Source organism: Equus asinus, chromosome 21, assembly GCF_041296235.1.
Source record: "Equus asinus isolate D_3611 breed Donkey chromosome 21, EquAss-T2T_v2, whole genome shotgun sequence".
Lineage (NCBI taxonomy): Eukaryota > Metazoa > Chordata > Mammalia > Perissodactyla > Equidae > Equus > Equus asinus.
Window position 1 is genome coordinate 89,628,580 of NC_091810.1, and position 17,191 is coordinate 89,645,770.

The 17,191-nt window shown below is 37.4% G+C and overlaps 1 long non-coding RNA gene across 1 annotated transcript in view; it reads left to right on the plus strand.

Annotated features, from left to right (window-relative positions):
- The first annotated feature begins 15,235 nt into the window (after nt 1-15,235).
- LOC106838157 (uncharacterized) overlaps nt 15,236-17,191 on the plus strand; it is a 38,168-nt gene continuing 36,212 nt past the window's right edge. The window contains exon 1 of the long non-coding RNA XR_006517788.2: nt 15,236-15,306. This is a non-coding gene — a long non-coding RNA (uncharacterized lncRNA). The remainder of the gene's footprint in view (nt 15,307-17,191) is intronic.

Here is a 17,191-nt window from a genome sequence, read left to right on the forward strand (position 1 = left end):
CTAAGAGGATTGAAAGGTATCCTTGCACACCTGGAGGGTGAAAGCCAGAACGATCCTGTTTATTACTAATCCTGGGCCTCCATTTCTGCCTTCAGGCTAGCATGGCGTGAAGAAACAGGTAACTCCTTTGTATTCTTGAAAGTAATTTCCCCTTTACTCAATTTGTACTTCTTTTTTTTTTTAAGGAAGATTAGCCCTGAGCTAACATCTGCCAACAAACCTCCTCTTTTTTGCTGAGGAAGACTGGCCCTGAGCTAATTTCTGTGCCCATCTTCCTTTACTTTGTATGTAGGATGCCTACCACAGCATGGCTTGACAAATAGTGTGTAGGTCTGCACCTGGGATCTGAACTGGCAAACTGTGGGCCACTGAAGCGGAATGTGCAAACTTAACCACTGTGCCACTGGGTCGGCCCCTCAATTTGTACCTCTTGTTGATGTAACTGTATTAGTGGGTTAAAAAAAAATCACCAACATATCATAGAGCCTTTCTATCCCAGCTTTGGAGAAATGTTTGGCTGTAACTTAATTATGCACCATCAAATATTGCAAATGGTTTTCCATCGAAGTATCACTGTATCCAGACAAATTCTATATAATCTCCTAAACTTGCACTGGTTCAGTCTCCTTTTCAAAAGTGTCCACTTTTCTAATGCTTCCTGTGCCATCAGACCTAGAAGATATGGTAAGAAACAAGATTTGTGGGTTTTTCCACTCAAAGATAAAATAACAACAAAAAGAAAAAATTAAAAACTGCAATCCTGCTCACATCTATTTGAAGAAGGGAGAGGCTAGAATAACAACACCAACATATATAAAATGCTTTTCAGGCCTTCTCTCTGAATTCTTATTGGTTATGCTGTTTGATTTCCCATGAGGTCATCTTAATTTTGCAGACATTACCATGTGAATCCAGGTTTGTTTTTTGTCTCCTACCCATTATTTGCACCTAATGACTCTAAGAGATATTTGCATCCAATTTATGCTTTATTTTTAAATACATGGATGTTGTCATAAAAGTTTGAATAGATTCCAAACAAAATATCAACAAATGAATTAAAAACAAAAAATGAATTGAAAAAAGAAAAATGAAAAGCTTTATGCAAGTGACTTGAAAAACTAGATTGAATAGATAATTTTTTTATTTAACATTAACTCAAGAAAAGCCAAACAGGCCAATATCGCTGATGAACTTGGATGCAGAAATCCTCAGCAAAATACTGGCAAACTGAATACAGCAATACATTAAAAGGATTATATACTATGATCAAGTGAGATTTATTCCAGGGACGCAGGGATGGTTCAACATCTGCAAATCAATCAATGTGATACACACTACATTAACAAAATGAGGAATAAGGATCACATGATCATGTCAAAGATGCAGAGAAAGCATTTGACAAGATCCAACATCCATTTATGATAAAAACTCTCAATAAAATGGATATAGAAGGAAAGTACCTCAACATAATAAAGGCCATATACAACAAACTGACAGCCAACATTATTCTTAATGGTGAAAAATTGAAAGACATCCCTCTGAGAACAGGAACAAGACAAGGGTGCCCACTCTTGCCACTCCTATTCAACATAGTACTGGAAGTATTGGCCAGAGAAATTAAGCAAGAAAAAAGAAATAAAAGGAATCCAAATTGGAAAGGAAGAAGTGAAACTTTTGCTATTTGCAGATGACATGGTTCTATACATAGAAACCCCTAAGGAATCCACCAGAAAACTATTAGAAATAATCAACAACTACAGCAAAGTTGCAGGGTATAAAATCATTTAAAAAAAATCAGTTGCATGTCTATATACTAACAATGAACTAGCGGACAGAGAAATCAAGAATACAATCCCATTTACAATTGCCAAAAAAAAAAAAAAGAATAAAATACCTAGGAATAAACTTAACCAAAGAGGTGAAAAACCTGTACACTAAAAACTATAAGAAATTATTGAAAGAAATTGAAGAAGACATAAAGAAATAGAAACATATTCCATGTTCATGAGTCAGAAGAATAAACATAGTTAGAACGCCCATACTCTCTAAAGCAACCTACAGATTCAATGCAATCCTAATAAGAATCACAATGACATTCTTCACAGAAATAGAACAAAGAATCCAAAAATTTATATGAACTATAAAAGACCCTGAATGACTAAAGCAATCCTGAGAAAGAAGAATAAACCTGGAGGCATCACAACACCTGACTTCAGAATATACTACAAAGCTATAGTAATCAAAATAGCATGGTATCCGCACAAAAACAGATAAGCAGATCAATGGATAAGGATTGAAAGCCCAGAAATAAAAACATACATCCATGGACATTTAATCTTCTACCTTGGAGCTAAGAATGTACAACAGAGAAAGGAAAGGCTCTTCAATAAATGGTGTTGGGAAAACTAGACAGCCACATGCAAAAGAATGACAATAGACCATTATCTTGCACCATACACAAACATTAACTCTAAATGGATTAAAGATTTGAATGTAAGACCTGAAACCATAAAACTCCTAGAAGAAAATACAGGCAGTACACTCTTCGACATGGGTCTTAGCAACGTCTTTTCAAATACTGTCCACTTGGGCAAGGCAAACAAAAGAAAGTTAACAAATGGGACTACAGCAGATTAAAAAGCTTCTGCAAGGCAAAGCAAACCATGAACTAAATGGAAAGACAACCCACCAACCAGGAGAAAATATTTGAAAATCATTTATCAGACAAGGGGTTGATGTCTGAAATATGTAAAGAACTCATACAACTCAACAAAAGAAAAACAAACAACTCGATCAAAAAATAGGCAGATGTGAACAGACATTTTTCCAAGGAAGATATACAAATGGCCAACAGACACATGAAATGATGTTCAACATCAGTAATTATTAGGGAAGTGCAAATCAAAACTACAATGAGATATTACCTTACACTGGTCAGAATGGCTAAAATTACCAAGACAAAGAACAACAAATGTTGGGGCGGATGTGGAGAAAAGGCAACCCTCATACACTGCTGGTGGGAATGCAAGTTGGTACAGCCACTATGGAAGACAGTATGGAGATTTCTAAAAAAATTTAAAATAGAAACACCATATGACCCAGCTATCCCACTACTGGGTATTTATCCAAAGAACTTGAAAGCAATGATCCAAAGAGATTTAGGTACCCCCTATGTTCATTGAAGCCTTATTCACAATAGCCAATATGTGGAAGCAACCCAAGTGCCCTTCTACAGACTGATAGATAAAGAAGACGTGGAATATATATATACACAATGGAATACTACTCAGCCATAAAAAAAGACAAAATCGTCCCATTGCAAGGATGGACCTTGAAGGTATGATGTTAAGCGAAATAAGCCAGACAGAGAAAGACAAACACTGTATGATTTCACTCATATGTGGAAGATAACAAATACATGGATAACGAGAACAGATCAGTGGTTACCAGAGGGAAAGGGGGTTAGGGGGAGGGCAAAAGGGATAAAGGGACACATATGTATGGTGATGGATGAAAATTAGACTACTGGGGCAAACATGACGAAGTGTATTCACAAATTGATAAACAATAATGTACACCTGAAATTACACAATGTTGTACACCATTATAATCCCAAGAAAATTACTTGGGAAAAAAAAAAAAGAGCCAAAACCCTGCAATAGACCAATGCCACTGAAAACTTGAACTACTGATGGAAATCCATTCCTATGATTGGCACTAGTGCAAATTAATTATCCTGGAAAGGCCTAACAATCTACAAGGACCATGTAATTTCCATATTAGATAAAATGCTCCAGAAATGAAAACAAGAAAAAATTTCCAAACTCAATGAATGAGCTGAGAGTTATCCTGATACCAAAACTTAATGAAAATAATATAGAACGGATACTAGAGGCATTTTTTTCTGGTAGTTATGATTTGGTACTTGACAACTAATTTCCAAGTTTACAGGATGCAATGTAAAGCTAACTTTGCCTAGAATATTTAAAATATGACTTAGTTTTCAGAAACTTTATGTATGCGTTTCCAAAATATATCTGATTTGCAAACAAGTTTTACTCATGAAAAACATCATGTTGGAGGGCATTTGAAAGGAAGCAAGGATTGAGTTCAAGTTGCCACACTTGCGCAAGCATATTTCATGAAATTAAGAAAAAGGATTTTGAAAGAAATCTGCATAAGCTCAGGAAAACAAGAGTGCCATACACAAGCTATAAATTTCTGAAAGAGAGAAAACAGTTAGAATCAAATCTATGGAGAAAAATAAGATGAAACTACAGCCAAAAACACATAGGAGAATATTGCTATGGGAATACGATAATTCTAAGAGCTACGACCAGGGATAAATGGACGAGAAAATTCACGAGAATCAGCTGGTCAACTTAGATTTAATAAATTTAGTAGATTTGCCAGATCAATTTACGTAAACCATTTATTTTCCTAAATACCAGTGATAATTTAAATCCATAATAAAGTAAATGAGCAGCAAAATAATGAAGATTAAAGTTCAAAAATGCCAAGAAATAAACTTAATAAAATTTTATGAAAAAATATGAACCTTTACTGAGAGACATATAGAAAATCTGAATTAATGAGTAAAACATACATAGAAAGATTAAAATAGCATTATGGAACTTTGAAAGGATAGAAAACTAAAAAGAGAGTGTCTCCCATGCTAACACCAAGAAAAAGCCAGAAAATCTAAAAATTATCATTTTTCTTGAACTCCTAATGAAGTTCAAGAATGAGACTCAGATGAGGTCTTAGGGTAACTAACTAGCCAGAAATTTAAGGAAAGAAAGATATCTCCAAGGAGTATCAGGATGCCAGTGCTATTTTACTTGTAGAACAGAAGGAAAAACAGGTTTACCATAAAAAAAAAAAAAGGAGGAAGAATAGTCTTTCCAACAAATGGTTATGGAACAACAAGATGTACATATGAGAAAATGAATTCTGATTCATGTTATGGACTGAATTGTGGCCCCCAATTCATATGTTGATGTCCTCCCCCTTCCCCCCACTACTTCAGAATGTGAGTGTATTTGGAGGTAGGGCCTTTAAAGAGGTAACTGAGTCAAAATGATCCTTAGGTCAGACCTAATCTAATCTGAGGGGTGTCCTTAGAAGAGCAGATTAGGCCACAGAGACATCAGGGAGGTATGCTCATGGAGGAGAGGCCATGTGACAGAGAAGGCAGCCGTCTGCAAGCTAAGGCTAGAGCTCTCAGAAGGAACCAACCCCACCAGGGCCTCGATTTCACTCTTCCAGCCTCCAGAACGGTGAGAACATAAATTTCTGCTGTTTAAGCCGTCCAGTCCCTGGTACTTTGTTATGGCAATCCTGGCAAACTAATGTAACTCACAACTCAAAATAGATCACAGACCTAAATACAAAACCGCAACTATAAAACCTACAGAGTGAAATAGAAGAGAACATCTTTATGACCCTAGGTTCAGCAAAGATTTCTAGATAAGACACTAAAAGCATAATTCATAAAAGAACAAATTGATCATCTGGACTTCATCAAAACTAAGAATCTCTGTTCTTTGAAAGCTCGTGTTTAGAGAGTGCAGGGGCAAGCCACAGACTGGGAGAAAATATGCATATTTGATAAAGAGCTTGTATCTAGACTACATAAGTTTCAAAACACAATAGGAAAACAACCCAGTAAAAAATGGGCACATGATTGGAAGAGATACTTCACCCAAGAAGACATATGATAGCAAACACCTGAAAAGATGTTTAACATCATGAATCAGCAGGGGAATGCAAATCAAAACCACAGTGTTACATTACAACACATGCTAGAATGCCTAGAGAAACAAAACAATTCAAAACCCCACTAATACCAAGTGCTGATGAGGAGGCAGAGTAACTGGAACTTTCATACGCTGCTGGTGAGAATCCGAAATAGTACAGTCGCTTTGGAAAGCAGTTTAGCAATTTCTTCTAAAGTTAAATATACATTTACCAGATAATTTAGCATTCCCACTGCTAGATATTTACCTAAGATAAATAAAATTTGTTTATCCAAAAACCTTATAGTGAGTATTTCTAGTTGTTTTGTCATCACCCAAACTGAAAACTACCCAAATGTCCTTCAACTATTACCATAGCCCCTCTTTATCTGTGGTTTCACTTTCTGAGGTTTGTTACCCACAGTCAACTGTGCTCTGAAAGCATTAAAATGAAAATTCCAGAAATAGGGCCAGCCTAGTGGTAGCATTTAAGGTCACGTGCTCTGCTGCAGTGGGTTTGAATCCCGGGCACAGACCTAGCATCGCTCATTGGGCCACACTGTGGTGGCATCCCACATAAAATAGAGGAAGATTGGCACAGATGTTAGCTCAGGGCCAATCTTCCTTACCAAAAAAAAAAAAAAGGAAAATAAATTCCAGAAATAAACAGTTCATAAGTTTTAAATTACACAATGTTCTGAGCAGTGTGATGAAATCTTGGCTTTCCTGCTTCATCCTGCCCGGGATTTGAATCATCTTTTTGTCCAGCATATCCACACTGTATATGTTACCCTTCCAGTAGTCACTTAGTTGACATCTTGATTGTCAGATCAGCTGTCACAGTATCACAGTGCTCATGTTCAAGTAACCTTTATTTTACTTGCTAATAGCCTCAAAGCACAAGAGTAGTGATGCTGGAAATTTGGATGTGCCAAGGAGAAGTCGTTATTAATCTCTTGCTGTGCCTAATTTATGCATTAAACTTTACCATAGGTACATATGTGTAGGGGAGGAAGAAATTTTCCTCTGCCTTTCTGGGTTCTTCTGGCTGGCCTAAGAATTAAATTGACATGAGACAGATTAATAGAAAAACAAACAGAAGTTTAATAACACGTATGCATGGGAGAAACCCAGGAAAACTAAGTAACTCACCAAAATGGTCCAAGCCACCACCTTAAACATCACCTTCAGCTAAAGACAAAAGAGGATGTCGAGGGGGTAGTGGTTTGAGATTTCAAAGGGGAGGAAAGCAATTCACATGGAGATGAGAGGCAATTGTTAAGTAAACAAATGTTTGCCATGCCTTGCAAAGACAATGGGACATGGAGAGGACTTTGATAAGATGGGTTTTGCTAGGTTCCTCCCTGTACACCCCACCTAGTATTTATTATACTGTGGTTATCTATGGTGATAGGTCCCTCCTGGAACAGGCCTTCTATCTTAAATTCTTTTATGCAGTTAGGGGAAAGATCAAAGTTTCTTTCTGAGTCTTTTGTTCTTAAATATAATGAAGCCAGAGAGACATGTTTTGGGGTGGCAAATTCTGCTCCCCTACATACGTACAGGAAAAAACATAGTATGTAGGGTTTGGTACTGTCCGTGGTTTTGGGCATCCACTGGGGGTCTTGGAACATATACCCGACAGATAACGGGGGGCTACCATAAATGGTAAGATAAGATGTAGTACATCCATACAATAGAATACCACTCAGCAACAAAAAGTAGCCATGTACCCATACCTTCAAACTACATGAGATGAATCTCAGTGCATCGTGCTAAGCGAAAGATGCTAGACTCAAAAGACTACGTAGTATATAATCTCATTTCTATGACTTCACGCAAAGCTACAGGAACAGAAAAAAGCTCAGTATTTGCCAGGGTCTGGGTACTGAGCCAAAGGTAGACAAAAGGGACATGAGGGAATTTTTTGGGGAGATGAAACTGTTCTGTATCTTGACTGTAGCGGTATCGTGACTTGACGCCTTTGTCCAAACTGGTGGACTAAAAATGAATTTTATTGCCTGTAAATCATATTTCAATAAACCTGGCTTTAAAAGACAGGATTTCATGAAAGAAGAGAATAATAATCAGATTAATTTAGGGAGTAGAAAGTCTTCCTAAGCAAGACACAAGATGGCAGATATGGAAACCTAAAGATTTAAACTTCTGTATAACAAAATGCACTAAGTAGAAAGTAAAATAAAAAACAAAAACTTATACTGGAAAAATATTTATAACGTATTTAACAGACAACAGGCTATTATCCAGAATATCTAAACTGTTTCAGCAAATTAGGAAGAAAAATACAAATTACGTTGTTGGAAAATTGTCTGCAAACGTGAATTTCAGTTCACTGAAGTATAATGCAATGAAAATGTGCTAACCTATGTTGTTAATAGGGAAAAACTAAATTAACAAATGAGATGTTTTCACACATTAGATGGCACAAGCTATTGAGGTAGAAGGGCAAGCAGACACCCTCACACTCTCTGGTCGCACTGTAAAATGGGGAATCCACTGGGAAGACGCTCTTACAAGTATCCGTCAAAGTCTAAATAAGCATACTATTGACCCAGCACGTCCACTACTAAAACTCTATCCCAAAGATATATTTTTAAAAGATTGCGCCATATCTTTAATAATAAAATTTTGGAAATAGCCTAAATAACTGTCAACAGGGGAAGTGTTAAATAATAATGTATAACTATACTATGCAGCCAATTAAAAGATACGATAAATCTATATGTGTTTACATGGAAATCTCTGCAAGTCACATTGTTAAGGGAAACAATAAATTCTATTTTAATAGGCCTTCATCTCATTCACGTAAAAAAAATCTTTAAAAAAGGTGTGTGTGTGTGTATTATTGTATAAATAAAATGAGGCTTGTCAAACTTAGAGGTTACCACAATTTGTGGGTAATGTTTGAATTGTTGCATTGAAGAAATACTTATAAATTACTGATGTAATTTGAAAAGAGGAAACACAAAATAAGGAAAACAAATTGCATAATATATAACGTGCTAGGCTGTGTAATGCCTGTGTTTGGAAATGCTTTGTTTAAAAAATTTATAATTGTTCAAATATTTTGATCTGGTGCTGTTGGAGTTGTGATCACTTAGGGCATCACAAGTTATTACTCACAATGTCTGCTTCCAGCGTGCCATTATTTACAACCTTGTGTAAGAAATCTTTTGTCTTTATAGAAATTATTTCTGCTCCCTTCTCTTGGGACTCTTTACTAGGTAATGCCGACACCCGCATTGGGATATGCGGTAAATATAATATTATGTAGCTAGTTCCTGACAATGCTTGTAACACTACAGGGAAAATTCAGAGCTAGATCTGAACACGTGGGTTTTCTTTTTCCATCAGCGAGAAACAGAGAAGGGAATATGACATGCTCATATATAATAACTCTTTACAATATAGACAGCCCGTCACGTAGGATTCGAAGCACTTTGCATGTCAGCATTTTGCTTCTTTAGTGTCAGTCACCGAGCAGTTCAGGCTTCCATCTGACAGGGAGACTTCACTATTAATCTCAACCACCTCTTTACTCTGCTCAGAAATGTTCCACTGTCAATCAGTCATTATGTCTCCTTATTTGCTCGAAGGGTGGTGTTATTAAACAACTTGCCTCGGGCCACAGAAGACATCAGTTGTAAAACCTAGACAGAAATGCCAACTCCTGTACGCTACTTGTATCAACAAGTCTTGCTACCTTAAAGGAACTTTTTCTTTTGTAGATCTGAGTTCAGATGTGCTACTGAAAGTATGATACATCTTGCAATTCTGGAGAAAGTTCTTACTGCCTGCTTTATAAGGACTGTTGAGGGTTTAGGGGTTCTTTCTCATCAAGGAGTCAAAGGAACTAGGTACTGAGCTCTGAATATTGAACTCTGAACTCTCCAGCCCGGCACCGCCTCCACAGCTGACTCAAAGAAGGCCTAAAATCTGTAGAGGTCCAGGTCAGAGACACAAGCAACGGGGCCCCCCTGGGTTTTACCCTCCTCCCAGCCCAGTCCCTGCACCCCACACAGAGCAGGTGTGAGGCCTGGGCAGTCCCCCAGGCTTTGCTGCCCTCTGCTCCTAGGAAACAACGGTATATATGATCCAGGGCTGGAGAACAGACCCACCACAGGGGGAAGTTGTCTTAAAGAGGAAATGGGAATCAACAAGTCCAGCTGGTCTTACACTTTGCTGAGTCATGAGCCCCTAAAAAAGCCCAAAAAACAAAAACAAAACAAACCAGTTGCAGTTATGTGTAGTCCAGTGACCTGCTTTTGCTTTTGACACACGAGGGAAGCGATGCATGTCGCTCCAGGGGGCAGCTTTTAGACCAGCGTGTGCCTTGCTACCTTTCCCTCATTAGAGTGATGGGCGCGGTTCCAGATAGTGGCTGCCCCATCAGCCTGGGTCCTAGAGTGAAAACCATAGGAGACAATGCCACATGTGTGATAACGTGACATAGGTGAGGAAAACCCCCACAGACCTATATTGTGAACCATTGAAATTTTGGAGTTGTTTATAACTGCAGCACACGCTAGCTCATTGTGACTAATGACATTTTCTTAATAACATAATTTTTCCCTAGACTGAACCCTCAAAGTTTCATAATGGACATGCTCAGCTTAAAAAAGTGTATCACTGCCCTTAATAATTTTAGGCTTATATATTGGTGTAATCAAATATTGATGTTTTTTAAAATATGCGTTCTTGTAATCTCCTATTTAAGGTAACATTTCACATTTCAATTTCCTGACTATGTTTAAGTGCTATAAAAAGGAATTTCCATATCAAGAAACAAGATTAGTCTTGATTTTATTGCCATATATTTCTTTTAAAGGTTAAAGTTGTGACCTTTTATTTTTATGCACTCCTAGGGAAAGCTGCCTGGGAATCACTGTAGGCATCTTCTGTATTATTCCTTACCTGGGAATCTGTATTGTCCCGTGATACCATGTTTGCTACTACTAACGGTGATAGCTATCATTCACTGAATGTCTGTGATCCATGCTTAATGCTTGGTTCTTGATATATATTACTTCATTACATCCTCATAGTAACTATGCCAGTGGATGACAAATGAGGCTCAGAGAGATTAAGTAACTGCAGTGTTTCAGAGATGTTAGGAAAGACTCCCAGCTAAAAACTGAAAAGGAATATTGAGATAAGAGAGAAACAAGAGAGTGGTGTCCTGGAATCAAATTGAAGGAAGTCGTTTTAGGAAGAAGTGCTCAACTGTGCAAAATATTGCTGGTAATTCAAATAAGATGAGGAATAAAAATCGGCAACATAGGGACCATTATAACCTTTACAAGAGAAGCCCTAGGGTGGTGGTAGGACAAATCTGCCTGAAATAGTTTACGAGGAAATGAGGGGAGATGAATCAGAGATAGCAAATACAGACAACGCTTCCGAGGAGTTTTGCTAACTGGGAATAGAGAAGACAGTAGCTGGAGAGAGAAGTGATGCAGGGGGTGGTTTCTGTTTTGCTTTTTTAAATTTAGGATAGGAAAAATAGTAGTGTGAGTGCACTTTTACGGAAGATGGCTAATGCAGGTGATAGAAGAGAATTGCTAGAGCATCGTCCTTGAGTAGGTCAGAAGAAATGGCATCTAGTGCACATTGAAAGGCTTGGCCTTCCACACAAGCTTGGGGGCTTCATCCACTTAACTGTTGGGAAGACCAAGTGTGTGCTCATAGGTGCTGGGTAGCTGTGGGAAGGGTGAGGCAGTTCTGAATAATTCATTTTCTCAGCCAAAGAGAGAGCAAGAGCCATTGTGAGAGAAAATGGGGTAGAGGTTTGCGAGGAGAAGGTGTGCATACATCATCTCTGGGAGGGAGAGGAAGAACAGACATGGGCGGAGGACAGCAGCTGCGAGCAGTTGTGGGTGATGCATTGTGATAACACGGGACTCAGAGATGCAGGACTTTAGAGAACAGAGGGAGACAATGGCCTGGAACCAGCAGCAAAGGCCAAATAAAACATCTACGCTTCCAAACATTGGGATCCAAGGACGGGGGAGGGATAGAGCCTTCACCTGTGAGAGCTGCAGGGGTTGTAGTATCTTCTGAAAGGATCTAGGGTTCAATTAGAGCTAGAAGATGAGGGGCATACTGAGAGGTGAGGTTTAGGGGAGACACACCAAGGAGTGGAGAGGGCCAGGGAAGGCCTATGCAATTCTGAACACACTGGGCTTCCTCTGAGAGTGGAAGGTAGGAGGTAGGTCTCGGCAGGTGTGCTCTTAGTGTGTGGGACTCATGCACGACCTTACACTTGAGCATTGTTGAAAGGGAAACCCAGATGACTAAGTGTGTAAAGAAATGTCCTAGTTAGTTTTAACCTTACACTTCAGAGAAATTGTCATAACAATGAATTCCTCTCTGTCTCATTAGATTTGCAAAAATTAGAAGTTGGATAATATGAGATGTTTAAGAAAATGGGACATTTTGTGCTCAGTGGTAAGATGAAAAATTGTTGCCCTCATTCTAAAGACCAATCTGGCAGTAATTAGAAAATTAATATACCCTCTCCTACAAATCCTATTTCAGGGTATATCTGTCAGGAAAAAAATTGCGCTGGTCCATGAGGGACTTATAGGAAGATGTTCATTACAGCAGTGATCATAGGAGCGAAAGTTGGAGGCAACACAGACATACTCACTAGGGATGTGGATAAGAAAAACGTAGTGTATGCACATGATGGAACTTGACGTGGCTGTATCAGAAGAAATAAGCACAACTTAGACACTGCATGGATACATTTTAAAGTATACTGTTGAGATTAAAAAAAAAACTGTTGAAATTTATAGTACAGTTTAACTCATATACGTTTAGTGTCACACACACGAATACTCCTATATATTTCAGGAGATGCATATGCAATCAGGACATGAATCACATATATGTCAGTGGGTGACCAAGGTGGGGAATGGGTTGGAGATGGGAACGAAGGAAAAACACGCTCACTAAAGTAAAGGAGGAGAGGAGTTTGTAAAGATGATAACAGGCCAGAAGGGAAGGAGTCTGATTAAGACAACTCGGCTCACTTGATGTTTTAAAGAAAGAAAGGTAATTCCCTTATGATCTGCTTTTTGTTAAACTACATTTGGTGTTTTCTTAGCCTCTATGCAAAGATACAGACTTAATCAAATGCTAGAATGATTTCAGACACTGCATAATGTTAACTGAATAGATTTAAACAAAGAGCAAAGAAAAGATAAGCTGGTTGAACTTAATCATTTCCTGTTACCTCCCTACTTCTCTCTAAGATATTTTTGTATTGTCAGTGTCTATATCAGTATCAAAAATGTGTAAGCAGTTACTTTCAACAAGATGGTGAACAAGCCATGAATGATGACAATGTTATTATCTAGTCTCCAATACAGGGCTAACCAAGGTAAGTTCTTAATAAATGTTTACTGAACAAAAGTGGATTTTACACATGGAGGAAATAATAGTCAACAATAATATTTTTAAATGTCAGAGAATTGAATCCTTTGTCTGATGCTACATATCTCATCGGAGGCTGCCAGTGTAGCCTGAGCTGATCACTGAGTCTTAGGGTCACCGGCTTCTTAGACAAGAAGACTTTGTCCCATGGAGCTCATTGTTCTAGTAAATACTGCACAGTTTACACCTGCAATGGAACTACTGCAAAACCTGAGTAAGTGTTGTTTAGTAATAGCATTTAATCTGTGAATCACGACAAACGCAATGTTGGTCCACTTGCCAGATCTGAAAGCCATGTTTGTCTGGACTGTAAAACCCAAAACATTTTTAGGGAATACATTTTAGGCATGGTGCTATATCAACACAATAATTTCTTGATTTCTTTTTGTGAATAGCACTCTGCAGTATCCTCTATTCTAAGCAGCCAAAAAATTTTATTTGTATGGTTTTGCATCTTATTCTGATGTTTAAATCTTACATGGGCTTTGGTCCAAAAGGAAGACACTACTGACCCTTCCTGGTGACTCAGTGTCGGTCCCCACCTGCAGAGGATGCCACAGCCCTGGGAGAAGTCTGGAGAAAGGCTAGGAAGCCAAGCCTGACTGGATACACACAAGACTGGAGACCACAGAAGAGCAGAGGAACTGAAATCAGTCTTCTGTTTGAGAAAGACTTCCAGGTTAAGCAGAGATTAGATAAACTGCAAAAAAGCATGATTGCCCTTGCCTAGAAAAGCAGAAATTTGATCAGCTGGTCGCCACCCCCAAAAAGGATTTGTAGCAAGCCATTCTGTGGGTCAAGATTTCAAGTGACCGTGGAAATGAAAATTAGTTTAAGCCACTCATATATTGTAATATTTTACATTATCAATACATTATACTTACTATTCCAGCCTCCTATTGTTGGATTTTAGATTATTTTCCTTATAAACAGTGCCACGATAATTATTTTTAACACACATTTTTCTTTTGATCTCTTATAATTTCTTTAGGGTCGGTTTCTTTGTGTGGAATTACTCATTTTAATAGTGAGAAATGTTAAAGGTTCTCTGTGTATATTGCCAAATTATTTTCAGGAAAAAGACCCCAATTTATCTTTTCATAGTAGTTTATAAGAGAGTTATTCTCCATAATTTCAGCAACTTGTATCTCCTTTGGAACTTTTGTCAGTTTGACAAAAAGTTGACAAATTCTTTTGCTTTATATTTTTTGCAATATGTGCAATAGACCAATTTTTATACGCTTGTTGGGATATATGTCTCTTCCTCAAATTCCTTGCCTTGCTTATATCTTCTGCATTCATTTTAATAGGATTTTGCCATTTTATAGTGATGTGTTTTATATTTATTAAAGTTATCTGTGCTAGTAATACTTTAAAGATACCAATATATCATTTTGGCAACGAGTTATCCCTGTGTATCATTATTTTTCTTTTATTTACAGTAGTTCTGAGAATGTATTTATTTTATTGGACTTTTGAAGTCACAAAAGTAATACATATACTTATAACAAGTCAAATAATATACATATTTCAGCCCCCGGGTCACTCGCATGCCACCAACACAAAAGATAACCAATATTAACAGCTCGATGTGTAGTCTTCTACATATTCTGTTTGCACAAGCATAGGGACACATACGTAGGTGTGGCTTTTCATTTTTTCTTAAATAAAATGTAATCATATCATAATAGCAAAAGTAATTTATGCTTATTTTAGAAAACTTTGTAAGGAGTAAAGTACCATACTACTCAAATAATCCTTGTTAAAGTTGCTGCATTTATTTTATTTATCATTAACTTTTTATGTTCTAGAAATGTCTAATAAATCACTTATTAATAACACAAATGATGGTCCTTCAAAATTGAATACTATAAATCCATTAAAAAGTCATGTCTATATTTCCTTTTTAATTATCTGCAACATTCTTAATGGTTATTTTATATGTACATATATATTTTTTAAGCAATCCTAGATTAATAAGTAAACAGTTTATTGATCCTAGAATAATAAGTAACAAAGATAATAGGAGCATTTGTGTCATTACTGCTTTCGGTGAGAAGAACTCTAGTCTTCATTGACACTGAGAATAATGAAATAACTCCATTATTTGGTATGTTATTGACTAGTGGTTTTAGATTTTCTTTACCATGCTCCATAATTACTTCCTATTTCTATTTTCCTAAGTTCTTGATGTCTAGCTTGTTAAAATAAAAGATTTAGTGAAGGAATTTTAAAATATTGTTTCTGTAACTGTTGAACTGGTCACTTGTTTTATTTTTAAAAATTATCTGTTGTTTCTAATAGATTTTTCAATTTTAAACCTACTTGTATTTGAAAATCTTATTAAGTTCAAATTCTTTTACCAGAGTACATCACCTGAAGAATTTAGCGTCCCTCTAGATCCCGTTAAAAGTTAAAAATTTAACTGCTGGGATAAAGTAGTGAGTACAGAGATTAGAACTCACGTTTACCATGAACCGGCGAGCCCCTCCTGTGCCTTGTCTGGGATCTCCCTCCCTCCCTGCCCCGCGGTCCAGAAAGTCCTGCCAGGCAGAAACCCGGAGTGACGGTGGGGCTCATCTCATTTGTTTTGCTTCTCTCAGGGATCACAGGGATCACTGTCTTGTATGTTGTCCAATATCTAAAAAGAGTTATTTTATAGATTTTGTCTAATTTTTCAGTTGTTTTTGGTGGGCAGGCAAGTTAGTTCAAATTACTACATTACGGCCGGAGGTGGAAATCTAACAGATACAATCTTAAGGCAAAATGCAGACAAGTTATATGTCTCAGTACTATTCCTTTTGTCCCATTGTAGCTGATATCTATTCCATTTGGACAACGGTTACGAGAGCTAGTGGGTGTTCTACTATATGGTACACAAGACAGAAGGCTTCTCATAGTTCTATACTGATCATTTTACTGTCTTTAATCAGAAAGGAGCTTAAGATACAGACTGTTAGCTAGTTATTCCACAAAGGAAGAACTCAGCATCAATTAAATATAAATTGAAATAATACGTTGGACTCTCACTAATATTTAAATAATCAAGATTAATCCAACTAATAGATTGGTTTTGGGTAGTTAGGATAGATTTTTCAACTCACAATAATGGGGATTTGGGGTTAAATTAATTTAATTAATAAGCTAAATTAACATTTAATCTCCAAGAGGTGTTACACTGAGCTTCCTCCATGGATGAGATTAACCACTCACAAAATAAAAGAAAACAAACAAATCCTTTAGACTTAACAATAAAACTTCAGAAGGAAATTCTTTTCCTCACATTAGAAGATACAGAAGATACAGTCTTTACTGAGAACCTGTCCAAGGCCAATTATAAGAAAAAACGTTGTTCTCAGTCTGTCATCCCTACTGTAGTAGGACTACTTGTTTGTGATGAGAACAAATGTGGTTGTTGACAAAAATGACAAGTCTTGACTAATAACTAAAGCAAGGAGTTTTCATTGTACCTGACAACTCAGAATATTTACACCGCAGTTTTTGCGAGAGTTTAATCATGGACTGACAATAATCTAGCCTCAGCCAGCATGACCTAAGGAAGCTGGTACTTGAGAGAATCTAGCAGACATGTATATTATTTCTCTATTGAAACTTATGCCCTGTCTTGGCGTCGACCCTGAGACTGGGGGCCTCTCGCCTACCTCGTCGCACCTTCCCTCCCAAAAGCTTTCACGAAATTCTACTTCAGCTTTATCCTTGCTGTGCTCACAAAGGATGGTCTGAACGGAAGTTTTGTAATCACAATTTTACAACCACAGAATTGAAGTGATGTGTTATTTGGTGTGTCTTCCGCAAGGATTCATGTCTTAAATCCTGCTTGAGTTTCGTCCCAGGAAGTAGCACAGCCTACAGAGACAAACGTGTGTACTTTTGTTTGTCAGATAATGAAAAGAATGCAGTTCAACATGCTCCCCTTTGTGTTACAACTGGCAGAAAAAGTGGGGCTCAGTTCAGGCCACTTCCTTCAACCAAAG